The sequence below is a fragment of the Notolepis coatsorum genome (assembly GCF_963971535.1).
Source record: "Notolepis coatsorum genome assembly, chromosome: 15".
NCBI lineage: Eukaryota > Metazoa > Chordata > Actinopteri > Aulopiformes > Paralepididae > Notolepis > Notolepis coatsorum.
Window position 1 is genome coordinate 71,272,573 of NC_140179.1, and position 13,867 is coordinate 71,286,439.

Genomic DNA, 13,867 nt, shown 5'->3' on the forward strand with positions numbered 1-13,867 from the left:
ATGGGGGGTCTGGGAGGGGGGGGGGGGTACGAGCTAGAGCATATGTGTGTACTGTGTAGGGTATTAGATAGCAGGTATTGGGGGTATATCCTGTATTAGACATTTAACTATATGGTGATTTCATTGGATGTGCACTGTTAATAATGCTTGTATATCTTATCGTGTGTTGTCATGTTTGTTTATATGTTTGTTTAAAAAATAATAAAAAATAAAACACAAAAAAAAAAGCTTTAGAAGCTATGAACAGAGACTGAAATAAAGAAATATTATGCATTACTCTGTAAGACATTCTTTGTAAACATTAACCATGTGCGTTACACTGTGTCAGGACCATGCAATGTAAACAGGTAAGCATTAATATGTTAAACATAAAAAATAGATTCTTGTATCAAAGGTATTACTGTTCGTATCGTGTGCACTCTTATTCTGGAACAGTCTGCTTGAATATTTGAACAATTCAGCTGTGAATAAGGTATGTACTCAAAGCTTATAGTATAGTCGGTCTCACAGCTCTTACCGTATGCAACTCTTATTCACAGAATAACCTGCTAAAAAATGGGAGCATATCCGACAGGTAAACAGGGTAAGTAAGTCATAAATTTCAGTAAACATAGTAAGTCATCCATTTCAGTAGACATTAATATTCAGTTACATTTCACCCCCCTTTTTTTTGTTTTTTTTTCATGGGGTAAAGAACAGTATTAAGGTTACATTTCACTCATTTTATTTTTATTTTTTTATTTTTTTTATAATAGGGCAGCGATCCGCCTACACCCTGTACATTCACAGGTCTAGTATGTCCCGAGGCTTCACTGCTCGGCCGGACCTGGTGTAGTATGAAGCTGAGTTCGCTTCTGAGTCCTCTGACAGTTCAGGGGCGTTGGTGTCCGGTGGTTGATCGACGCTTTCTGTACTTGGCAGACCGTCGCTGTCCTGGAAGTGTTCTTCTTTTGTGTCCCTCAGGTGCCTGCGGTTGCGGCGGTATTCGCGTCCATCTTGGGTGCGAACGTGGTATGACCGCGCAGTGTCGGCTGGTTGTATGACTACTGCTGGCCTCCAGCGTCCATACTCTTGGAGTCTGACAGATTCTTCACAGTGTAGTGGGGGCAGTGGTCTAGCTGACCTGTCATAGTATTTCTTCTGGTGCTGTTGTCTCTGCACTCGCTTGTCATGTCCATCTTTGGGGCTGACTACCCCTGGCCGCAGCTGTTGGTTGGTGCTTGGGAGGGTTGAGCGCAGCCTGCGGCTCATCAACAGCTGTGCCGGCGATTTGAAGTTGTCGACTGGGGTGTTACGATACTCAAGGAGGCTTAGGTAGGGGTCTCTTCCGTCTGCTTTAGCCTTGTCCATGAGTGATTTTGCTGTCTTTACGGTTCTCTCCGCTAGTCCGTTGCTCTGCGGACTATGTGGGCTTGACGTGATGTGTGTAAACTGCCACGACTTGGCGAATGCCTCGAACTCTTTAGACTTATATTGTGGTCCATTGTCTGAGACAATAGTCTCTGGGACGCCATGCCTGGCACAGGCTGCCTTTAGCTTGTGGACTACAGCCGCCGATGTGGTGCTGTGGAGTCTGTCTAGTTCGAAGAACCTGCTGTAATAGTCGACGGTCACAACGTAGTCCTGGTTGTTCCAGTTGAAGAGATCTGTCCCTACGACCTGCCAGGGACGGTCTGGGATACGATGAGGCATCATGGGCTCCTTGGTGTTTGATGGGGGGCGCTCTTGACATATTGAGCACTTTTCCACGACTTGCTCTATATGTTTACCCATTCCAGGCCAGAACATGATGTCTCGTGCTCTCAGTTTGCATTTTCCATGCCCATGTGGCCTGCATGGATCTTGATCAGCATCTCTCCTCTGAGGCTGGTAGGGATGACTATTTTCTCCCCTTTGAAGATGATTCCATTCGTTTTGGATAGTTCATCTCGGTGGTTCCAGTATTCAGTGATGTTCTGGGGGCATCGTTTTCTTTCCTCAGGCCATCCCTCCATGATAGCCTGGCTAAGCAGCTTGAGCTGTGTGTCATTGTCTGTTGTTTCTCTGATCTCCTGTAGCCTGTCGTCGTGTACAGGTAGGCTGTTGTATACCATGTGTACCTGAAGGTCCATCCCTTCACTGAGTCCGTCGTCGTGAGAGGCGAGTGATTTCCTGGACAGCGTGTCGGCAACTGGGATGTCTTTCCCAGGGCGGTGCACGATTGTGAAGTTGTACTTGTGTAGTTGTAGTATCATCCTCTGTAGCCTTGGTGGAGCTGTGGCGATAGGCTTCTTCATGATCGACTCCAGGGGCTTATGGTCAGATTGCACCATAACATGGCGACCGTAGGCATATTGGTGGAAGCGTTTGAATCCATATAGGACTGCGTACATCTCCTTTTCGATTTGTGCATAGTTGACCTCGCTGTCTGTGAGTGATCTCGATGCGTAGCTAATGGGCCTTCCTTCCTGCATCAGCACAGCACCCAGACCATACTTTGATGCGTCCACTTGCAAGCTGAGCTCCTTTTCCGGGTCAAAGTAAATGAGGACTGGCCCCGGTTCACTGGTGAGTATGTCTTTCATCTTCTGGAATGCAGCATCGTGCAGGAACTCATTTGATTGCTTTAGTAGCTGTCTCATGGGTGCGTTGATCTCGGAGAGGCTCGGGCGAATTTTGCCAGGTAGTTGACCATACCTAGCACGGTCTCCAGTTCTGCACAGCTCTTTGGCGCATCCATCTCCTTGATGGCAGCTATCTTGCCTGGGTCAGGCTTCATGCCATCAGCTGAAAGGACGTGCCCGAAGTAGCTCACTTCGGTGGCTCCGATGGTGCACTTGTCTGCGTTGAGCCGGACGCCTCTCTCCCGTGATCTCTCTAACATTGCATGGAGATTCTTGTCGTGCTCCTCTCTGGTCGCTCCATAGACAAGGATGTCGTCTACTATAGCTGCTACTCTGTTTAAACCCTCGTATGTCTTGTCGATTTTCCGTTGGAATTCATCCTGAGCAGAGGCGAGTCCAAACGGTAAGCGTAGGAACCTGTACCGTCCAAATGGTGTGTTGAACGTCGTCAGCTTTGATGATTCTGTAGAGAGCTTGATGGACCAGTATCCCGACCTTGCATCCAGTACGCTGAAATAGCGTGCGTCTGTTAGTCTGGGTGTGATGTCCTCTAGTGTCGGCAGAGGGTAGTGCGGGCGCTTGATAGCCTAGTTTAGCTCCTTAGGGTCCAAGCATACTCTGAGCTTGCCTGTGCGTGGTTTCTCAACAATGACCAGTGCACTGACCCACTCCGTTGGTTCAATGACTTTGGTGATGATCTGTGTGTCTTCTATATGTTGTAGCTCCTTTTTCAGTCGGCTACGCAGGGCGATCGGTGTCCTTCTCAGTGGGCAGACCACTGGCGTGGCATCTGGGTCTATATGGATGTGACACTCTCCCGGGAACAGTCCGATTCCTTTAAACACATTGTGGTATTCTTCCATGATGGTTTGTTTGTCTGTGTACGCAGTGACTGACAACACTAGTTTAATGAGGTCCATATTCAGGCATGCCTGTAAACCTAGAACTGGGGGTGCCTGAGTGTCTACTATGTAAAAGTCTAACAGCATGTCACGCTCTTTGTATTTACACTTTAACGTGCATGTGCCCTTTACTACTAGTTTCTCTCCACCATATCCTGTCAGTCTGCGTGAAGTAGGCTGGATTTTGCGTTTATCTTGCAAACTGTTATACTCTCTCAAGGGAATTACATTTACTTGTGCACCTGTGTCTAGCTTAAATTTAAGCTCTGTGCCCTGTTTTCCCATTTGTATGTCTGCGAAAGCTTGTTCTGTTTCATCAAACCGTCTGTCTGTCACAGTGTCTACAAACAGTTCGTCTGACTCTTCGCCTGACTCAGGGCGCATGCTAACCTTGTGTACTGACTTTTTCTGGAAGCTAACGGCCCTGCAAACTTTAGCAAAGTGGTTCCATTTTCCGCATTTCGTGCATTGTTTCCCTCTTGCTGCGCAGTTATCTCCTTCCTTGTGTGCTCTGTTCCCACAGTATCCACAGTTCCTTCATGTGTCTGTGTCACTCGCTCTGTGCGCTCTCTCTGTCCACTCTGTTCTGGGGCGATACCTCTGTGCGGCATTCTTCTGCTCATGTCTGTGCACCTCGTGCACGAGTTGCTCATGCGCGCTGCTCGTGGCGCCAGTAAAACTCTTTATCTGAGATTGTGCTAGCTCGTGAGCTCTAGCTACATCTATTGCTTTGTCTAATGACAACTTTGATCCGACGTTTAAGAGTTTCTCTCTTACTTTTGCTGAGTGTATGCCAAACACTATACGGTCTCTAACCATCTCATCATTGTTCGCATATGCACAGTCCTTCACGAGTAGTTTCAATGCAGTGACAAATTGTTCAAACGACTCGCTAGGTTGCTGGGTTTTTTCATGGAATTTGTACCTAGCGAAAATCGTATTCCTTTTTGGAAGTACGTATGCTTCGAAATTGTCATAGTAGCGCTTCAATACCTTTGCTTCATCTGCACTGAGAGTCCATGTGTTGTAAATGTCTCTTCCTTTTTCTCCGCTCCACAGTAGCAGGTAGCTACATTTCTCGTCCTCTCCTTTCTTTTTAAGTGGGCCCGAAAACATTAGCTCTGCGTGCTGTCTGAACTTCTTCCATTCTCCCGGCAAGTCCAGAGAATCCCAATTCATCCGTGGCGATGGGACTCCGTTGATATCCATGTTCACCCCACATCTGACACCATGTCGTATTCGAGTTTTAGAGAATAATCATTCAGGACGAGGAGATTACGTTAACTTGTTTATTGCACAGTTAAGCAAGATGAGTGTGACTCTATCCACGGATAGCAGCCAACTGGTCATCAGGACCCCGTGTGCAGGTATACATAACAGGAAGGTGCGCCTGGCGCGCCTGTCGTAAATGACATATTCAAGGCATGAATATTACAGAGCTCAATTTTGGAACAGCTTGTGAGACAACTTGTAACGGTGTCTGGCTGTGTGAACGTCAACTTGTCAGTTGAAAAGATTAGCACCAGGATATCTTACCAGACGTCGCTTTTGGGATTCTGTACATACCCTTTTATTAACAACAATATAAAAATGATGACTATTACTATACAATGTACAAAACTATATAAATAAAAGGGTGATGATCACAACACTAGCCACATCGTTACTAGAGAACTAATATGACAAGTTGACGCTTGACGCTGCTGTCAGACGTCAGGTGAAGCAGGAAGTGAAGAACACTTGCTCAGGTTAAATAACCCAAACCTGTAGCTACATTAGGCACAAACAATGGACCGCCACCCAGTGACCAAACACGGCACTGCAACCAAACAACAACACAGAAATAGAATAGGCACATGACCTTTACAAACTCTGTCATGTCTCTGCCTACACTACATCTAGTGGACTAAAATGTTCACATAATTTCCGAAGTAGTAGACCAGAGAGACGGAAGATATGTTGGGTCTTGCAAGCTAATTCCATCAGGTCGGCACCCTACAGAAAATATGCAGACCTCGAATCTACAAAATGAGGCTTGAATGAATGATGAATGAATGAATGAAAATTGAAAACTTTATTTAACAGATTGCAGAATGGGTACAATACAGTACGGCTCAATACACACAATTGTTAAGGGGATGCAGACCAGATAAATACTTTTGTCTTGTTTACATCAGGGTCACCCATTTTCAATTCATAGTGAATGGGCATTGCCCATCAAGCAGACACTGAGCCAATGCAGGGCAGCTGGTAGTAAATGTGGCCCAACATGGGCTGCCCTTTATGAACCCGTAATATTTTGGACATGTATGTATTTGGCGATGTAAAGGCCCCAATGTGAGCCTGTATTTCTACCATAGGCTATGTGTTAAAGCCAAGGCATACATTGCAGACCGTGCCAACACAGGGCACCCACCAAAAGCTAACCTCAACACCACGGTATGAAACGGTAGAAAATCATTACATTCTGTAGAACACCATTGCATTTTACTGACACCATCGCATCTATTCCCCTAACTTTTACAAACCAATACGTTTATTACCTCACTTTAGTCTCCCCCCCCCCCCCCCCCCGTTTTTATTAATTTCGAAAATGTATTACTTTTGTGACAAATATGGCGAGCAAAAAAACTGATAGGCGCGGTGCTGCGTCCTCGGTGGCCGACAGGGTACAACCTCAATCACAGCACGCCCGAAGCCGCGCTGAGTGATACCAGAGCCGTACTAGCCTGGCTGCTATCAAGCTGTTTCTCACGGAGCAGCTGGAGAGGCAGCTGGAGAAGCTATTATAGTGAAGCTATTCGAGAAGCACTTTGAGACCTTTAGGAACCCCGAACCACAGATGATGGGTGGCTACACTAACCAAGCTGAGCTAAAGGGTCCAACCCATTAGCAGATGCTGGTTGACTGTGACCGACTCCTCAGTAACTTACAGTTGTCAATTGTGGCGGACTCAGGCTGTTTGAAGGGCAGGGGCGAAAAGAAAAAAATGGCACCTACTGCACAACATGGGACCCCATCAGTGAGCAAAAAGCTATGATGCATCATTTATGGTGAGATAGTCTTCATCCTTGATTAAGATTAACATTAGAATAACATAGACAACCCAGATTAATAGTATAACACACCTCTATGATAAAAACACACAGGGAACAATACACCTTTCAAATGTTTATTTCACCTCATTGTCATGGTGTTTGAAAAGTAAATTATCATGGTGTTTGAAAAGTGGATTGATCATAGTGTTTGAAACTTAGATTTATCATGGTGTTTGAAAAGTAGATTATGGTGTTTGAAGGCCTATGTTGACAGAATTGGCTATGGGGCGACAATAATATATGTAGGAGGCATGAATTCCATCTTTAGCCTTTGGCTTGTTTATTCATTCATAGTGATTCACAGCAGCACAGCACATGGGCACTCCTCTCCGTGAGAGGCAGATGTGGTAAGAGGATAGAGGGGGAGGGAACAAAGGCTTAAATACTCCCAACCTGGCGTAGACAGTAGAAGCTCCACCTATAGCGCCCTCCAGTGGACACAGATATATATGCAGTCATGGGAGCAGTAGAGTACAGTTACAGTTAGTTACAACCCTACATACAACCTCTAAATTCAACACTCCCACTTAGGGTTGCTTAGCACACTGTATGAACTCTTCAAAACAATTTACAAAGAAAATAACACCGTCTTGGAACATCAAAAAGAGTATGGCAGTCAATATTTACACACCAAACATGACCTCTGCAAATCTCCTCAGTTTCAATTTGGAAGCAGGCTTCGTCATAGCATCTGCTACCATGTCGTCTGTTGGACAATAAACCAGTGTCATCCTTTCTTCTCTGATGACAGATCTGATGAAATGGTACTTTATATCCACATGCTTACACCTCTGTCGGCACACAGGGTTTCTCGCAATGGCAATAGTTCCCTGGTTGTCCTCATAAACAACAGTCTTCTTATATACGTAGTTATCCATTCCTCAGAGCAGTTGTTCTAGATAAATACACTCCTGTATTGTCATGGCCAGAGCCATGTATTCGGCTTCACAAGTTGACAGTGCCACTGTGGGCTGCTTCTTTGTTTTCCATGAAACCAGTGAGCTGTTTGTGTTCAAACTAACACAGTATCCTGTAGTACTCCTTCTATCTGTGATGTCAGCAGCCCAGTCTGCAATGCATCACTGTAGGCTTTAAGCCCTAAGCCTTCGCTGCTCTTTCTGAAACAAAAGTTGTTTATCTGCTGTACCTTTGAGATAACGAAAAACATGTTTTACCGTAATACAGTGTTCCTCTGTGGGATCAGCAAAATGCTGTGACAACTTACTCACTACAAAACATAGGTCAGGGCGGGTACATGTTGTTAAGTAGATGAGGCTACCCACGGCTTCCCTGTACATTTTTACATCTGTCAGTTTCTGAGCATCCTCCTGGTAATCAAGTTTCTGATCACATGGTGTTTCCACCATACCTTTCACCTGATCTAGGTGTCTAGTGTTGTCTGCTGCGATGATCAAATCATCCACCCAAATGACGATTATCACTTTTCCTGACTCTTTTGACTCCCTTGAGTAAACACAGGGGTCTACTGGATTCTGTAGGAAGTGATCCTCAATGAGGCATGTGTGAAGCATCTCGTTCCAATTTTGCCCAGACTGTTTCAGGCCGTAAATGGATTTTTCTAGCTTGCACACTAGCTTTTCCCCTTTCTTTTCGTAACCTTCAGGTTGTTCCATATATATCTCCCTATCTATGGGTGCGTGCAGATAGGCTGTCTTCACGTCCATATGATGTAAAATCAGATTGTCCTCAGCTGCTTTCTGAACCACTATCCTTACACTGGTCAGGTTGGCGGTGAGGGAGAATGTTTCACCATAGTCTATCCCCTCCCTCTGACTGAAACCCTTAGCTAAAAAAATCTCGCTTTGTACTTTTCGTGGCCTTCGATCCCTTCCTTGATTGAGTACACCCATTTCCCTCCCACTGTCTGTCTGCCCTCTGGCAATTTTGTGAGGGTAAAGGTGTGGTTGTCCTCTAAGGACCTCATCTCCTCGTCCATCGCTCTCTCCCACTTACTCGACTCTGGGGACACTATGGCTTCCTTAAAAGACTGAGGCACGCCACACACCACTCTGTAGCAGTAATCAATACTGGCGAGTGTACTGTCATCCTCGTCACTTCCTCTCTGGGCATAATCTATCAGATATTTTGGGGGTTTGTGTTCCCTTGAGGGATACCTCCCACTGTTTGGGGCACTTGACGTCACCCTCGGGTGCTCCTCGTCATCGCCCTCTGGGGGTGGCTGGCTGTCTGCTTGCATGCCTGTGCTCAGTACACTAGGCTGTGGTGTCTCTGTCCCTCCATACCTTACCCCGGAGTCCAGCCATGGCTCCTCTGTCTGTGTCTCGATTTCGCACGTTGTCTTGGTGACAAATTTCACTAGTCTGTGCTTTTGCACCTTCCCTTTACCGGGATAGTAGACTAGGAGTGCTGGGCTCCCTCTGTCGTGTCCTACAAAGAGTCCTTTTTCACATCTGGACTCAAGCTTGCCTCTGTCCTGCTGGTAAGCATAGCACACTGATCCGAATTTGTGCATTCTGGCTAGATTACATCTTTTCCCTGTCATTGCTGTATATGGGGTGGTGCCAGTGTGTTTATTAAAACACCTGTTTCTGGTGTAAGCGGCTTCTTGTACTGCATAATGCCACAGGCTCTTCGGTATGTTACTATCGTCTAGCTTACACCTGGCCATTTCAAAAAGAGTGCGCCATTCCCTCTCTGCTACCCCGTTCTGATGTGGGGAGTAGGGACATGACGTCTCGTGTCTGATCCTGTTCTTTCTCAGCAGTGATTGGAACTCTCTGTTTTTTATAAACTCTGTCCCGTTGTCTGACCTAAAAATGTTTACGTCCCCATAGGGGGCTACATCGGCAAGGAACTTCCCCGTGGCTTGGAGTGCATCACTCTTTGCTTTAAGGAAATAGACGAACACTACGCCTGTACCCACATCTGTAAAGGACTGTACATAGTTAAAGCCACCTATGGACTCGTTCCTTACTGGACCGGCTAGGTCGGTGTTAACTAGCTCCAGTGGTCTCTTTACCTTCTCCGTGGGGTCCCTGTTCCTTGTTTGAGTAAACTTCCCCCTTATGCAAACTTCACATTCTTTGTCAGGTCTATGCTTTTCACCTTTAATGTGCATACCGTCTGTCACTGCTTGCAGCTTTAGTAAATCCTCGTGATTACAATGACCCATAATTTCATGCCACGTCTGGATGTCATGACTGACAGTCACATTACATTTGTCATTATTATTGCACTCCGTTTGTAGGTAATACATTCTCCCATATATGTCGATGTTAAACCGCGTACCATCTCGTTCTACAAGAACATCTTTACCTTCACTGAAGAACACTTCGGCGCCGTTAGCAGTAGCAGATTTTACTGAGAATAGTTCTTGTGGGAATGAGGGTATATATAGAGCGTCCTTTAACGTCACTGTACACCGGCGTCCCTTACTGTCTATAAGGCGTACCTGTGCGTCTCCTCTCCCTTGCGCCAACCCGTAGGTGCGCTTCCCGTCTGCCAGCTCCATGCTGTGTCCCTCCGGCTCGAAGGATTTATCGAAGTTCTTGAAACTGTTCCTGTTGTTGATGATGTGGGACGACGCACCTGTGTCCACGATCAGTCCCCTCCTCGGGAACTGCCGGTGCTGCGTTGGCCGGGTGACGCCCGTAGTCCGCGCCCCGAAAACGAAGTCCTCTCGTCCTGCCGCTCTCCGGGTGTCATCTCGACTCGTCTCACGATCACCGTCGCCGCCATCTTGTCTGTAGTCGCCATCTCGTCCACAGTCGCCATCTTGGCCATGGCCGCGATCTCGTCCATCGCCGCCATCTTGTCAGTAGCCTTGACCTCGTCCATCGCCGCCATCTTGTCCATGGGCGCCGCCTCGTCTATGGCCGACATCTTGTCCGTGTGCGTATCGGGCGCTCTGGTCTCGTTTCTTTCGGCACTCTTTGTCTGTGTGCCCCGATGATCTGCAGAAGTTGCACCAGACCGTCTTGTTGCAGTTATCCCTCCGATGCCCATTCTCTCCGCATCGCCAACACGTCAGCTCCGTCGTGGGCCTGGCCTTCTCCCTCGGTGTCGCTCGGCGTCGCTTTCAGTGCTATCCCCCCCGCTTCCGCGGCGTCTGGGTGGGCCTCAAAGTTCCGCAGCTTGGCTTTGAACTGCCCCAATATCATGTCCGTTGAACCGTGGGTAACCAGCTTGTCGTCTTGGGCTTGTTCCTCCGCCGTCAGTGGTCCCGCGGTGGCCGCCAAGATCACCGCCTTGAGTCCCGCGCCGTGCATGCAAAATAGCATGCGCTCTTCCCAGAGCTCATATCCCTCCGCCTTTCCATTAAATGAGGGCCATTTGCTCCTTCCCTTGGTCGCCATCCTCCTTCTTGGTGGTAGGTGGTAGGTGTAGCTTAAGCTCCGTTGGCCTAGTATCTAGCTACACGGTACTCCCGGTGCTAATCTGGCCTACACTTCAGCTAAGCTAGCTACCCTTATTATTTCGCCCCTGCGAGATCTGGGCCCATAACCTGTTGACAGAATTGGCTATGGGGCGACAATACTATATGTAGGAGGCATGAATTCCATCTTTAGCCTTTGGCTTGTTTATTCATTCATAGTGATTCACAGCAGCACAGCACATGGGCACTCCTCTCCGTGAGAGGCAGATGTGGTAAGAGGATAGAGGGGGAGGGAACAAAGGCTTAAATACTCCCAACCTGGCGTAGACAGTAGAAGCTCCGCCTATAGCGCCCTCCAGTGGACACAGATATATATGCAGTCATGGGACCAGTAGAGTACAGTTACAATTAGTTACAACCCTACATACAACCTCTAAATTCAACAGCCTAAACCATTGCTGCAGTGGTACATTTCTCAATGCTAAAGATATCAGTGAGGAATATAAATATTTGGGAAACAGCATTTTAATATGGTCTGGGTTGAAAAATATTGAACCTATTCTTTAAAAGCTATTTACAACATATACAGTATTTTACAGGATATAAAACAGTTTAACAGTTAAAGTTAATTTGAGTGCCATTGAGCTTCTTCCTTTCTCTCTCCTAACTCTCCTTCTCTCCTCATGTCCTCTCCTTCTCTCTGTGAGGATTCAGGGTTTAGGAGAGGAGTTGGATTCAATCGCAGGACAATGTGGAGTGAGAGAGACGAGGCAACGAGTCGACGTTCCGATAACAATAAGCTTTACTTGAGCATAGTCACAAGGTAGACATAACAGTATGGGAAGGCACAGACACACACAGCACGGAAGGGTACTGACGGGAAAACCTAACAACAAACAATGACGCAACACTGGAAACAGGGGGCGGCACGTATATATACAGGAGGTAATGATAATGAGCCACAGCTGGGGGCTACACAGACAGGGAGCAGATTACAGAATAAGACAGAGACTGGACCGAATACCAATACACACACTGAGACAACACTAGACTAGATCACAATACAACATACTGGGGAGCACACGGGACAGATGGGGGATACACAGGGAGTACAGCAATACAGAGGGAAAGGTGGATCAGGGATAACATGTGTAGGAGTGGCAGGATTGTCCAGAACGGCGTAGTACCGCCGATGAGCACACGCCAGAGGATACTGTCCAAAAAGTTCAGATCCTGACACTCTCCTCCTATACTCCCCTTCTCTCCTCCTGTACTCCCCTTCTCTCCTCCTGTACTCCCCTTCTCTCCTCCTGTACTCCCCTTCTCTCCTCATGTCCTCTCCTCTCCTTCTCTCATCCTGTCCTCTCATTCTCTCTTCTATCTCTCCCTCCCCCTCTCTATCTTCCGCATTCTCTCCATTAAAGTTAATATATTGTACCTGGATACTGGCTGGATCAGTGGGATATTTTAATGGCAACAGGAGAGCATTCAAGTTATTTGTTGTTCTGTCGTTTGAATCATTTCTCTCCCTATCATCATTTTCATCCTTGCTTTCTTTAGCATCTCCATGACCGTCTTTATCATCATTTCTCTCCATAGCATCATCTGCATTCTCTTTCCTCAACTTCTTCATTATTTCTCTCCATAGAATCATCTGCATTTTCTATTTCCTCCACTTCTTCATCATTTCTCTCCATAGAATCATCTGCATTTCTCTTTCCTCCACTTCTTCACCATCTCTCTTCCTGATATCATTATTTCCCTCTTGAATATCTCCATCTTCATTGTCTGTACTGTCTTTATCTAAGGTGGAGCAATTAATATTTGTTTTATAAAATAATATAATTGTACTGTATATAATATTCGTACTGTAGCCTACAATGTTATAATTGTATTATAAAATAATATGCCATATAGCACTACCACCACTAGCCCTCTTGCCTTGATTGGAATAAAAAGGGTCTATGGTTGGCAGTGGTGCAGTCGTAATATGGGAACTGGTTACACGCCACGTGCACGCGCGCTCCCGCACACGCGCATGCGCATACATGTTCCCTCAGTTGCGCACAGAACAGATGATTATTATGCATAACAATGGAGATCAAGCAGCCCCCCACCTTCTCGTAGGTTCCTATTATTATGCAAAGTCTAGGTGACAAGTGCCGGCCGCCGGCCGGGTAGCTTTCTACAACGGCCGGGTACTTATCATTGCGCGCACTTCTGCCCTGAGTGACTACTAATAACACGCCGTGTAACCGCGTGTGTGCACGACTGCACCCCTGATGGTTGGTCAATTTAAGACACATTTTTCTGTAAAAAATAAGCATTATTGACCATGTTAGCACCAGATTCTCAGTTATAATCCAAACTATGGCTCTGTGAGACAAGCTTGTACATGTATCTAGTAGTGCAGACTTACAAATACATACTTGTATCCTTATCTCCTCCCTTACTATTGTTGCTTTGGACCCAATTTTTCAAAGAGAAGCTGCCTCTCCAGCATTTTCCAGCTGCTTTTTAATATTCTTCCAATTTCTTTCTCTCCTTGGCATTCTGTAATCATAGAATATAGGCCAATGCTAAACCAACTTATCAGGTGGGGGCCCACATGTGCCCTCTTGAGGACGATTTGCCCACCTGCACTTTGGCGACCTCTAGTGGCTTGGTTGTGCATATTTTTTTATACAATTAAAATTCGAATTAAAGCCCCATTAGTTGCCTGTCGATAGCCCTTTCAGGTGACAAAATCCCTGAATTAGTTGACGTCTATGAGAAAACTGAGCTTTTCTTTTGTACACAGTTTACCAAAATCACTCATAATCACTCATTTCTGAACGGATCTTTATGATCTACATAAGACTTCAGGCTATGGATCTTGGGTGTTTTTTAAGCCTCCAGCCATTCTGT